General features: G+C 51.0%; 1 long non-coding RNA gene across 1 annotated transcript; it reads left to right on the top strand.

Annotated features, from left to right (window-relative positions):
- Positions 1–516: 516 nt before the first annotated feature.
- LOC102437066 lies at positions 517–9,960 on the top strand. The gene is made up of 3 exons (XR_330814.1): positions 517–683; positions 957–960; positions 9,831–9,960. It is a non-coding gene; the product is annotated as an uncharacterized LOC102437066 (long non-coding RNA).
- The last annotated feature ends 385 nt before the right edge of the window (positions 9,961–10,345 follow it).

Genomic DNA, 10,345 nt, shown 5'->3' with positions numbered 1-10,345 from the left:
CCCCATTCATGTGCCTCTGGGGCAGCACCCCTGGGTCCTCATCTAAACCCCAAGGAAGGAGGACTCTCAATCCTGGAAGCTGCCCCCAAAGGAATGGGGTCAGGGTGACGGGTCTCAGGAAAGGAGGGAGGGAGGGGGGTCAGGAAGGAACCCTTGTGGCCAGCATCCTTGAGTTCTTTCCCATCTGGGGTCGCCCCTAGGATGACAAGGTCAGGCCTGCAGCCCAGGGTCCCAGCTGCACCCTTATATGCAGACTCCATGCAAATCGGGCTCGCCTCCTGCTCATAAAAGGGGGCTCTTGCCCGGCCTGTTGGGGAGACACCCAGAACCCAAGCGCCTGAGACAGGACCCCAGCGGCTCCACCATGGACTTGGTGCCAAGCTGCATTTTCCTCCTGATCATTTCTCAAGGTCGTTCTCAGGAGTGGGGAGCGCTGAGACCTGTGCCTGTGCCTGTTGGTGCTCCCATGTGATTCTCAGTCCACCTCGTGTCTCTGTGTTTGCAGGTGTCCAGTGTGAGGTGCAGCTGGTAGAGTCTGGGGGAGGCCTGGTGCAGCCTGGGGGGTCTCTGAGACTCTCCTGTGCAGCCTCTGGATTCACCTTCAGTAGCTAGCTACTGGATGCATTGGGTCCGCCAGGCTCCAGGGAAGGGGCTGGAGTGGGTCTCACGTATTGGTAGTGATGGTAGTAGTTACATATACTAAGCCGATTCTGTGAAGGGCCACTTCACCATCTCCAGAGACAATGCCAAGAACATGCTATATCTGCAAATGAGCAGCCTGCAAGCCGAGGACACGGCTGTGTATTACTGTGCAAGAGACACAATGAGGGGAAGTCAGTTTGAGCCCAGACACAAACCTCCCTGTGGAGATAGCGAGACCATCAGGGGGTTCTCCAGACACCAGGGGCCGCTCAGGACCCACAGCACAGAGAGCAGCCCCAGGAAAAGGGGCAGAGGGAGGTGGGGAGGGAGGGGCCTTCCTGTTGGGCCCAGGGATTTCCTCTCAAGCTCTCAGCTGCCTCCAGGGAAGACTTCCTTCTCATGTTCTCCCTGCAGACAACAGTGAAGAAGGGACATGTGTTTGCAGGTGACATGTGGGCAGTGATGTGGACTCTCCTTCACCAAGTCTCTGTGTTTTCTATTTCTCTTTCTCCACAAGGAGACCATCCTCAGTGCTCTCAATGTCCTGGGTTTGGGAAACTTTCCCACAAAGAGAGACCTCAGTGCAGCCCAGGCCCTTGTGTGCTGACCTCAGGCCCCTGTCCTCACCTTTCCCTCTGACAGGCCCACCTGGGCCACCACAACCAGGATCATCCCCCAGGACCTCCCACCACAGCCCTCTGTCCTCCCTACCACACGCTTCCCTCCTGGTCCTCCTTCACTCGGGTGGATGAGCAAACCCACCCCAATGTCTGGTTTCAATGATCACAAAACCTTTGGTCTGATTGGCTTTGTTTCCTCTGAAGGGGACCCTTGTGGTTACAGGTCTGTCCCAGCAGATGTCTCATGGTAACCCCCACGTCAGCACCCTCAGCTCATTCGTCCCCACCCTAACCATCTCTGCAAAGTTCTGTCATATAAGGACACCCATAGGCCCAAGCTATGAGAACCTAGATATTCCTTAGGTCAGGGTCCAGCAATCACAGTCTCCTGAGAGTCATGGCCTCCAGGGACCCTCAAGAACCTGGGACAGGTTTCCTTCCTGGGAACTGGGAGTTGTGTGTGAGATTGTGATTGTGCATGTGTGTGTGCACATGGGAATCTGTTCGTAATTCAGCCACGATACCTGTCTCTCTGGGACGCATGACACAGTCGTTTGGACCTCACCTGGAACCTGGAACTTGAGTTAATCTTCAGGCCAATGCTTTCTTTTCTGAAGGACTCCAGAGATTATGTGTGGCTATTTCAGGAAAGAGAGAGGCAAATGGAACTGGTGGACAATGAGGAAATCACAACACAATGAAGGGATGATCAGGAGGTGTGCCTGCTCAGACGTGGTGAATTCCCGTCCATGGTAATTCACCTCCAGGCTCAGGGTAGCTTTTCCCGTGTTGCACATGGTCCATCAAGTGAATGGGCTTCAGGTCCTGGGGTCGCCCATCATGTATCAACACGGTGAGGGCACTGCCAAGGGCTACATGCAGACCGGAGTAGGCACTGGAGAGGAAGGACATGGTGCCTTTGAGATGAGCTGCTGATGAAGCAGGAAAGCCCAACATGCCCTCCTGCTCCCTGGTTAGAACTAGGTCACGTGTCCACATGGACACAGACCCTGATGGTGAAAACAAGGCAGAGCCACCAAGGCTGACCAGGTTTTTATGACATTAGGTCCATCCGCTCCAGTAACAGGTGGTTATCTGGGTGATATATTCATTCTGTAATAATGGACAGAGAAAAACAATACTCTTCTTATAAAAATGATTTTTCTATATCTGTTCCTTCATACCAGTGTTTTACATCAAGTCTTTTTATAATTAAACTAGAGGCCTGGTGCATGAAATTCATGCAAAGGGGTGGGGGTGCATGTGTCACTCAGCCCATCCTGCACCCTCTCCAGTCTGGGACACCTCGGGGGACATCCCTCTCACAATTAGGGACCTCTGGCTCTTAACCACTTGCCTGCCTGCCTGTCTGATTGTCCCTAACTGCCTTTACCTGCCGGCCTGATGCCCCTAACTGTCTTCCCCTGCCGGCCTTATCATCCCTTAACTGCCCTCCCCTCTATCTATCTCTATATCTATCATCAATATCTATATGTATAATTATATCATCTATATCTACAGTATATCTATATCTATATCTATATCTACATCTATATAGCATCTATTTCTAAATCTATATCTAATCTATATCTATATCTATATCTATATCTATATCTATATCTATATCTATATATCTATATCTATATCATCTATATCATCTATATCTACTACAGGCTAGATGCATGAAATTTGTGCATAAGGGGGTCCCCTCAGGCCAGCCTGAACATTCTCCAATCCGGGACCCTGCAGGGATGTCTCACTGCTGTTTTAACTGCTCCCCACCCCCCGCCAGTCTAGTCACCCCTAACTTCCACCCTGCCAGCCTGACCACCCCTAAACGCCTCTACCTGCTAAGCTGATCCCCCGTAACTGCCCCCTAGCCAGACTGGTCACCCATAACTGACCCCCTTTTGCCAGCCTGGTCACTCCTCACTGCCCTCCCCTTCTGGCCTGGTTGCACCCAACTGCCCCTCTACCGGCCTGATCACCCATAACTGCCCCCCCATGAACTCGTCACAACTCACTGCCCCCCACTGCCGAACTGGTCGCCCCATTCAACCTGCTCTTTGGTCCTTTGGTCGCCCCTCACTGCCCCCCCTGCCGGCCTGGTCACCCCACTCAGCCTGCCGTTTGGTCATTGAGTGAGGGCATCCTGAACAATTTGCGTATTTCGTTATTACTAGTATAGATATCTATATATCTATATATCTATGTCTATATCTATATCTATCTATACCCATGGGAGCAGAGGCACATTGATGTGATCCCTAAGGAGTCACTGACTGTGCCCACATCCTACCTCCTGACCACCTCCTGTAGCATAGCCCCTGCTGTGGAAGAGGAGGTCCCTGGGCACGGTGACCAGGACCACAAGGAGGGCCTGGTTCTCTGAGGGCACAGTCAGCACCTCCTTCCAGGAGAAGCCCCAGAGACCAGGACCTCCCTCACCTATTGCCCTTTGTATATGCAGACACCTCCCATATGCAAATGCCCACAGGGAACACCAGACACACAGTTGGCGTCCACTTAAATGCAGGGCCTCCTCACCCTGGAGAATACTTTCTGGGGGACGAGGACCTCACCTGCAAGACATGACTCCCATGTGGCTCTTCCTCTTCCTGCTGTCAGCTCCCAGATGTGAGTGACTCAGGGCTTAGATGTGAGGAGATGGGGACCCTGCATCTGAGCCCAGGACTCACTGTGTTCTCTCTGTCCCAGGTGTCCTGTCCCAGGACTGGTGAAGCCCTCACAGACCCTCTTATTGAGGGCCCTTAGAAAACACTTGGCTTGCCGAAACCGGTTTGGCTCAGTGGATAGAGCGTCAGCCTGCGGACTGAAAGGTCCCGGGTTTGATTCCGGTCAAGGGCAGGTACCTGGGTTGAGGGCACATCCAAAGTAGGAGATGTGCAGGAGGCAGCTGATTGATTTTTCTCTCTCATCGATGTTTCTAACTCTCTATCTCTCTCCCTTCCTCTCTGTAAAAAATCAATAAAATATATTTTAAAATAAATAAATAAATAAATAAATAAATAAATAAATAAATAAATATTAAAAAAAAAAAAAAAGAAAACACTTGGCTTAATTCACCTCAGGTGGGATTCAGTGAGACTGCAAAGCCAGTCAAAGACTGGATGACTCTCCCACCCAGTGTTAAGGGGATGGATCTCATGATGTCAAAGGCCCACCCAGAAGTGATGTAACTTCCTGTAATTCGAGTATATAATAAACAGCTTTCTGAGCTGGTGCTCTCTCTGTGCCTTTCCCTCCAGAGGGTAGGCTCTCTCTGCCTGTCCCTCAAGTCAGAGGGCAGACACCACACCCAGCCCAAGCTTTTAATCTATTTTATGTCTGTCTTTCATTATTCTTTAATCCGGAAAGCGCATCCTAGCTTGCTTGAACTGGTTCAAGGCTCCCCTTCCGCGCAGGACGAGGAGAGGAGACCACAGCCCAAGCACACTCGCCATACCCTCTCCCTCACCTGCACTGTCTCTGGTTACTCCATCACCAATGGTTATTGGAGCTGGATCTGGCAGCCCCAGGGAAGGGGCTGGAGTGGATGGGGTACATATGTTATGAGGTTAGTACTTCCTACAGTCCCTCCCTCAAGAGCCGAACCTCCATCTCCAGAGACACATCCAAGAACAAGTTCTCCCTGCAGCTGAGCCCTGTGACCACAGAGGACATGGCCGTGTATTACTGTGCAAGACACACAGTGAGGGGAAGTCAGTGTGAGCCCAGACACTAACCTCCCAGAGGGAGATAGTAGGGCTGGGCTGCAGGGAACATTCATGACCAGCAGGGCACAAGCTGGACCAACACAGGGCCCTGACCAGGAGCAAGTGGAGGGTTGAGCAAAGACACCATTTCCTGCTCTGTCTTAAATTAGTTTTGCTCCCAGGCTCACCCTCAGAGCTCACAGAAAGCCCTTTCCTGTGTCTAGTTTTAGGGATTGTATTTGTGAACAAAAAGGGGGCTCTGTCCTAAATCTGACAAAACTCAGTGACTGACAGGAAATTCACTGTAGGCTCTGATCACACATCCTACCTGGGCAGTCCTGGGGGTGGGCATGCCCCAGGCCTATGACTTCTTTACTAAAAGGCTCATCTTTGCCAAAACCAGTTTGGCTCAGTGGATAGAGCATCGGCCTGTGGACTCAAAGGTCCCAGGTTCGATTCCGGTCAAGGGCATATACCTGGCTTGCGGGCACATCCCCAGTAGGAGATGTGCAGGAGGCGGCTGATCGATGTTTCTAACTCTCTATCTCTCTCCCTTCCTCTCTGTAAAAAAATCAATAAAATATATATTTTTAAAAAATAAAAAATAAATAAAAGACTCATCTTTGCCTTAAGCACTCCATCCATTATTCCTGTGCATCTGGGTTAACACACCTTTGACATCAGCATGACCACCCTCAGGAGAACACCTCCTGTTCACTATCCTGGCATCCAGTTCCCGCCTTGCTCTCTCCACCTCCATGTCACTCCTCACCTTCCCTCCTCAACTTCAAATGCACAAACGCAGCTTAAACAGTTATTCTCTGGAGCATTGGAGGTCTTGCTCCCCCACAGTTGTCATCCATTTGGCCCCAATAAAATCTTATGTAACATTCTCTACATGTTTGGACATGTCTTACATCAACATGTTGTCTTTTCTTCATTGACAACATACATTCATACACGTTTCTTCTCCGTGTGGAGAGCAAAGTGCACACAATTATTAAAAACCTGCTACCTGGACGGGATGAGTTCACAGGTGCTGGAGATGAGACAAGTTTGTTGTTGGTTGTGATGGCCGTAAGTGTCCCGTCTTTTTCCAGCCCAGCAGGCGTGACTGGAAGGTTGAGCATCGACCTATGAACCAGGAGGTCACAGTTTGATTCCTTGGTCAGGGCACATGCCCGGGTTGCCATCTCCATCCCCAGAGAAGCGAGGGCAGGAGGCAGCCAATCCATGATTCTCATCATTGATGATCCCATCACTCTACTTGCCTCCTCTCTGAAGTCAAGGAAAAAGGTATAAAAAAGGAGAAGGAAAGGATGTAGCCTTCACCAACTGTGCCGTGTCCCCCTGTGACACTCTGGCAGGTTCCCCTGCTGGTTGAATCAACATAAAATCCACAACATAAATGAACCACTTTGAAGTGTTGACATGAGAACCTCTAAGCCCGTGGAGGATATTTTTCAGAGTTGATTTACCCAATCTTGGTAACCGGAACAGCAAGCCCACCTTTTTCCATTCCTGGGATTGAGGGTCAGCAAAAGCATTTATTACAAGCAGATTCAGGCTCCCCGCACAGGGAGGGGCCCACTAATGGGCTGCCCCTGAAGCCTGTGGTCTCGGGTGTGTATGTGCCACCAGCCTGCTCTGTGTCCACCCGTGTGCCCACCTGATTTGCTCCTCATTGTTCTTGCCCACAAGGGACCTGCTCATCCCTGTTCCCTTGTGCGCATTCACCTTACTGTCGCAGGCCCTCCCTCATTTCCCAGGCCTCCCACTCAGAGTCCAGAAACATTCTGTTATGTCTGCCTGGTTGGTCCCTGTGGTTGGGCTGCTCAGACTGCCCTGTCTGCCCCGCCTACCCTCCACCTGCCTTTGTTTCCCATGGACCCTGCCCTGTCTGCCTGCCTGTCAATCTCACTCCTCTCAAAGCCACGCCTTCTGGATGTGTGTCTGGGATCTTCCAGGAACAGAAATCTCATCTTCCTAAAACACAGGCTCTCCTTACAAACACCAGAGTCACTGCTCAGCCTGGGTCCCTCCTCCCGCCTCTGCTGGCCTGGGATGGGCGCTGGGCCCCATCTGTTTTCTCTGTTGTTGGTAGATTTCTGGGAGGTTGCTCTTCTCCCTTCTCATTCTCTGTTTGTCCAAAAGGAGTCACTGAGCAGAAGGAGCTGAAGCAAAATGGTGGTGTAGGCAGCTCCAAACTCTTGTTCCTCCACAAAAGCATCAATAAAGAAACCGAAACTATCAGAACTGGCATCTGTCAGGCTCTCAAACACAGTCAGAGACCTGCAGCAACTGAGCGAACCTGAGTCACGTACATGCTACTGAGAAAGGGAAGGAGCCCTGGGGTGTGGCTCAGGGGTTGAGCATCAGGCCTGGAACCAAGAGGTCTCGGGATGGATCCTGCTCAGGGCACATGCCTGGGTTGCGGGCAGGGTCCATGGGAAACAAAGGCAGGTGGACGGTAGGCTGGGGCTGGCATGGCAGTCTGAGCAGCCTCCTCACAGAAACCAACCAGGCAGAAATAACAGGATGTTTTTAGATTTAGAGTGGGAGGCAGCCCATCCACTTTTGTCTCTCTCGATGTTTCTACCTCTCTATCACTCTCCCGTCCCCTCTCTCTAAAATCAATTTTAAAAACATATTTTAAAAAAATGAAGAGAGAAGGAAGGCTTTGTTGTATTTGACCTGCCCATGCCCACCCACCCCCAAGCATGATTACACTTTCCAAGAGGTGGAGGCCGCCTTCCAAGAGGAACAAGTGATTACAGTCCCAGATTCCTGTGTCCGTCTATCCTCACCTGGGGCTGTGGGAGGATGGACACAGGTGGCTGCTCTCCTCTGAGAAGGGAGGTGCTCACCTGCCTCTAAGGAGGAAGTGGTGCCTCAACTCTCTACCCAGGGTTTTGCTTCCAAGAGCCATTATATTCCATTTTTAATCATTTTTTGTAATTATTTAATTTTTATTATTTTTTTGTTTGTTAATCTTCACCCAAGGATATTTTTTCATTGGTATTTAAGATGAGAGAGAGAGAGAGATAGAGATAGAGAGGGACAGAGAGAGATAGAGAGAGGAGAGAGAGAGAGAGAGAGAGAGAGAGAGAGAGAGAGAGAGAAACATGGATGGGAGAGAAACACATGGATTGATTTTCTCCAGGACCAGCCCCGACCAGGGAAAGATCCTGCAAGCAAGGTAAGTGCCCTTGACCAGAATCCAACCTGGGACCCTTCATTCCACAGTGCCGGGGTTCCTGTCCCAACATCAAGAAGGGTTCAGGAATCTTGAGAAGGCCGTGCGTAGATTAAAGATTCCAGGGACAAATAATGAGTCCGGAGACCAGATATAATTTTAAAAGACATTTGGGAGTCAGAGGAGCTTAGCTAAAGGAGCTAAGATCTAAGGTCTTAAGTCTAAGGTCTTAGGTTCTCTCGCCGTCCCCAGGACTCCATGGTTTTTATTAACACAATTTGTCCTGAAGCAAGGCAGAGATATACACTTCAAAGGGTATACAGAAACATTGTCAGAATGGAGGAATTAGCCTACAGCTCTACAGGGGCTGTACAGGTGTTGGCCAGTAGGAGGCAATAACATGTAGATTAAGATGTCTTTTAGCTATCTGGCAGCCACAATCAATAATCCGTTTTCAAGTTTGGGGAAATGCCTTTAGCCATTCCCAGATGCAGGTGACTACTTGTGTGACTCAACCCTGTTGAGTCCCCAAGTATCATCAACCTTTGGATGAAACTCTTGAAATTATGACATGCTAGAATTGGTCTCCAGCACCACAGGACCACGCTCTATCCACTCAGCCAAACCAGCTAGGACTCCTTTTTTAAGTGATGGAAATTCTCCCACTTTGAGGGGCTAGAAACAGGGCTTTTGCACATGAACAGCAGGGAAGTTGAGTGAAATGTGTGCCTTCGGGAGGCAACTGTGTGCTTGTGAGAGAGGCAGCAGGTTTGAGCCGGAGCCTGCAGCCACAGCGTCCATCCCAGGCTCTACTGCCTCCTCACATGTAGAGGTTCGAGTTTTGTGGAAGAACTGCGTATTTCTATGCAAGACACAATGAAGGGAAGTCGGTGTGAGCCCAGACACAAACATCCTGAGGAGACAACAGCCCCAGAGAGGTGACATGGCCCAGGGTGGGTGAAGGAGAGCGAGAGGAAGCCCCATGCACACGCCTCTGGAGAACACCCATAGGTCCTCATCAAAACGCCAGGAAGGAGGACTCTCAATCCTGTAAGCTGCCCCCAAAGGAATGGGGTCAGGGTGATGGGTCTCAGGAAAGGAGGGAGGGAGGGGGGTCAGGAAGGAACCCTTGTGGCCAGCATCCTTGAGTCCTTTCCCATCTGGGTTGCCCCTAGGATGACAAGGTCAGGCATGCAGCCCAGGATCCCAGCTGCACCTTATATGCAGACTCCATGCAAATGGGGCTCTCCTCCTGTTCATAAAAGGGGCCCTTTCCCAGCATGTTGGGGAGACACCCAGAACCCAAGCGCCTGAGACAGGACCCCAGCGGCTCCACCATGGACTTGGTGCCAAGCTGCATTTTCCTCCTGATCATTTCTCAAGGTCGTTCTCAGGAGTGGGGAGCGCTGAGACCTGTGCCTGTGCCTGTTGGTGCTTCCATGTGATTCTCAGTCCACCTTGTGTCTCTGTGTTTGCAGGTGTCCAGTGTGAGGAGCAGCTGGTGGAGTCTGGGGGAGGCCTGGTGCAGCCTGGGGGGTCTCTGAGACTCTCCTGTGCAGCTTCTGGATTCACCTTCAGTAGCTACTCGATGGACTGGGTCCGCCAGGCTCCAGGGAAGGGGCTGGAGTGGGTCGCATACATTAGTAGTGCTAGCAGTACCATATACTACGCCAACTCTGTGAAGGGCCGCTTCACCATCTCCAGAGACAACGCCAAGAACATGCTGTATCTGCAAATGAGCAGCCTGAGAGCCGAGGACACGGCCGTGTATTACTGTGCAAGAGACACAGTGAGGGGAAGTCAGTGTGAGCCCAGACACAAACCTCCCTGAGTAGACAGCAGGGCTGGGCTGCAGGGAGTGTCCAGGACACCAGGGGGCGCTCAGGACCAGCAAACCCAGGTCCCAGCTCAGAGGCTCTCCCTGGAGGGTTGTGCAGGCTTCCTATTGGGGTCAATGCTTCATGTCACAGTTTCCCCCAGGGAACCTCTGGATCTTGATTCTGCATGTATGTCTGAGTCTCTGAGCGAGAAAAGTCTGTTGTGAAGATAGACAACTTTCTCGTGTGGCCAAACCACAGAGACTTTCTTTGGGAAAGTCTTGTGTCCAAATAATAATCATCGAATCTTCTGACCCTGGTCTCCTAAATCCAACCAGAGGCTCTGTTTACTCA

This window comes from Myotis lucifugus, unplaced genomic scaffold (genome assembly GCF_000147115.1).
Source record: "Myotis lucifugus unplaced genomic scaffold, Myoluc2.0 scaffold_972, whole genome shotgun sequence".
Classification (NCBI taxonomy): domain Eukaryota; kingdom Metazoa; phylum Chordata; class Mammalia; order Chiroptera; family Vespertilionidae; genus Myotis; species Myotis lucifugus.
The sequence above is the reverse complement of the archived record's forward strand: the minus strand, read 5'-3'. Positions and strand labels throughout refer to the sequence as shown.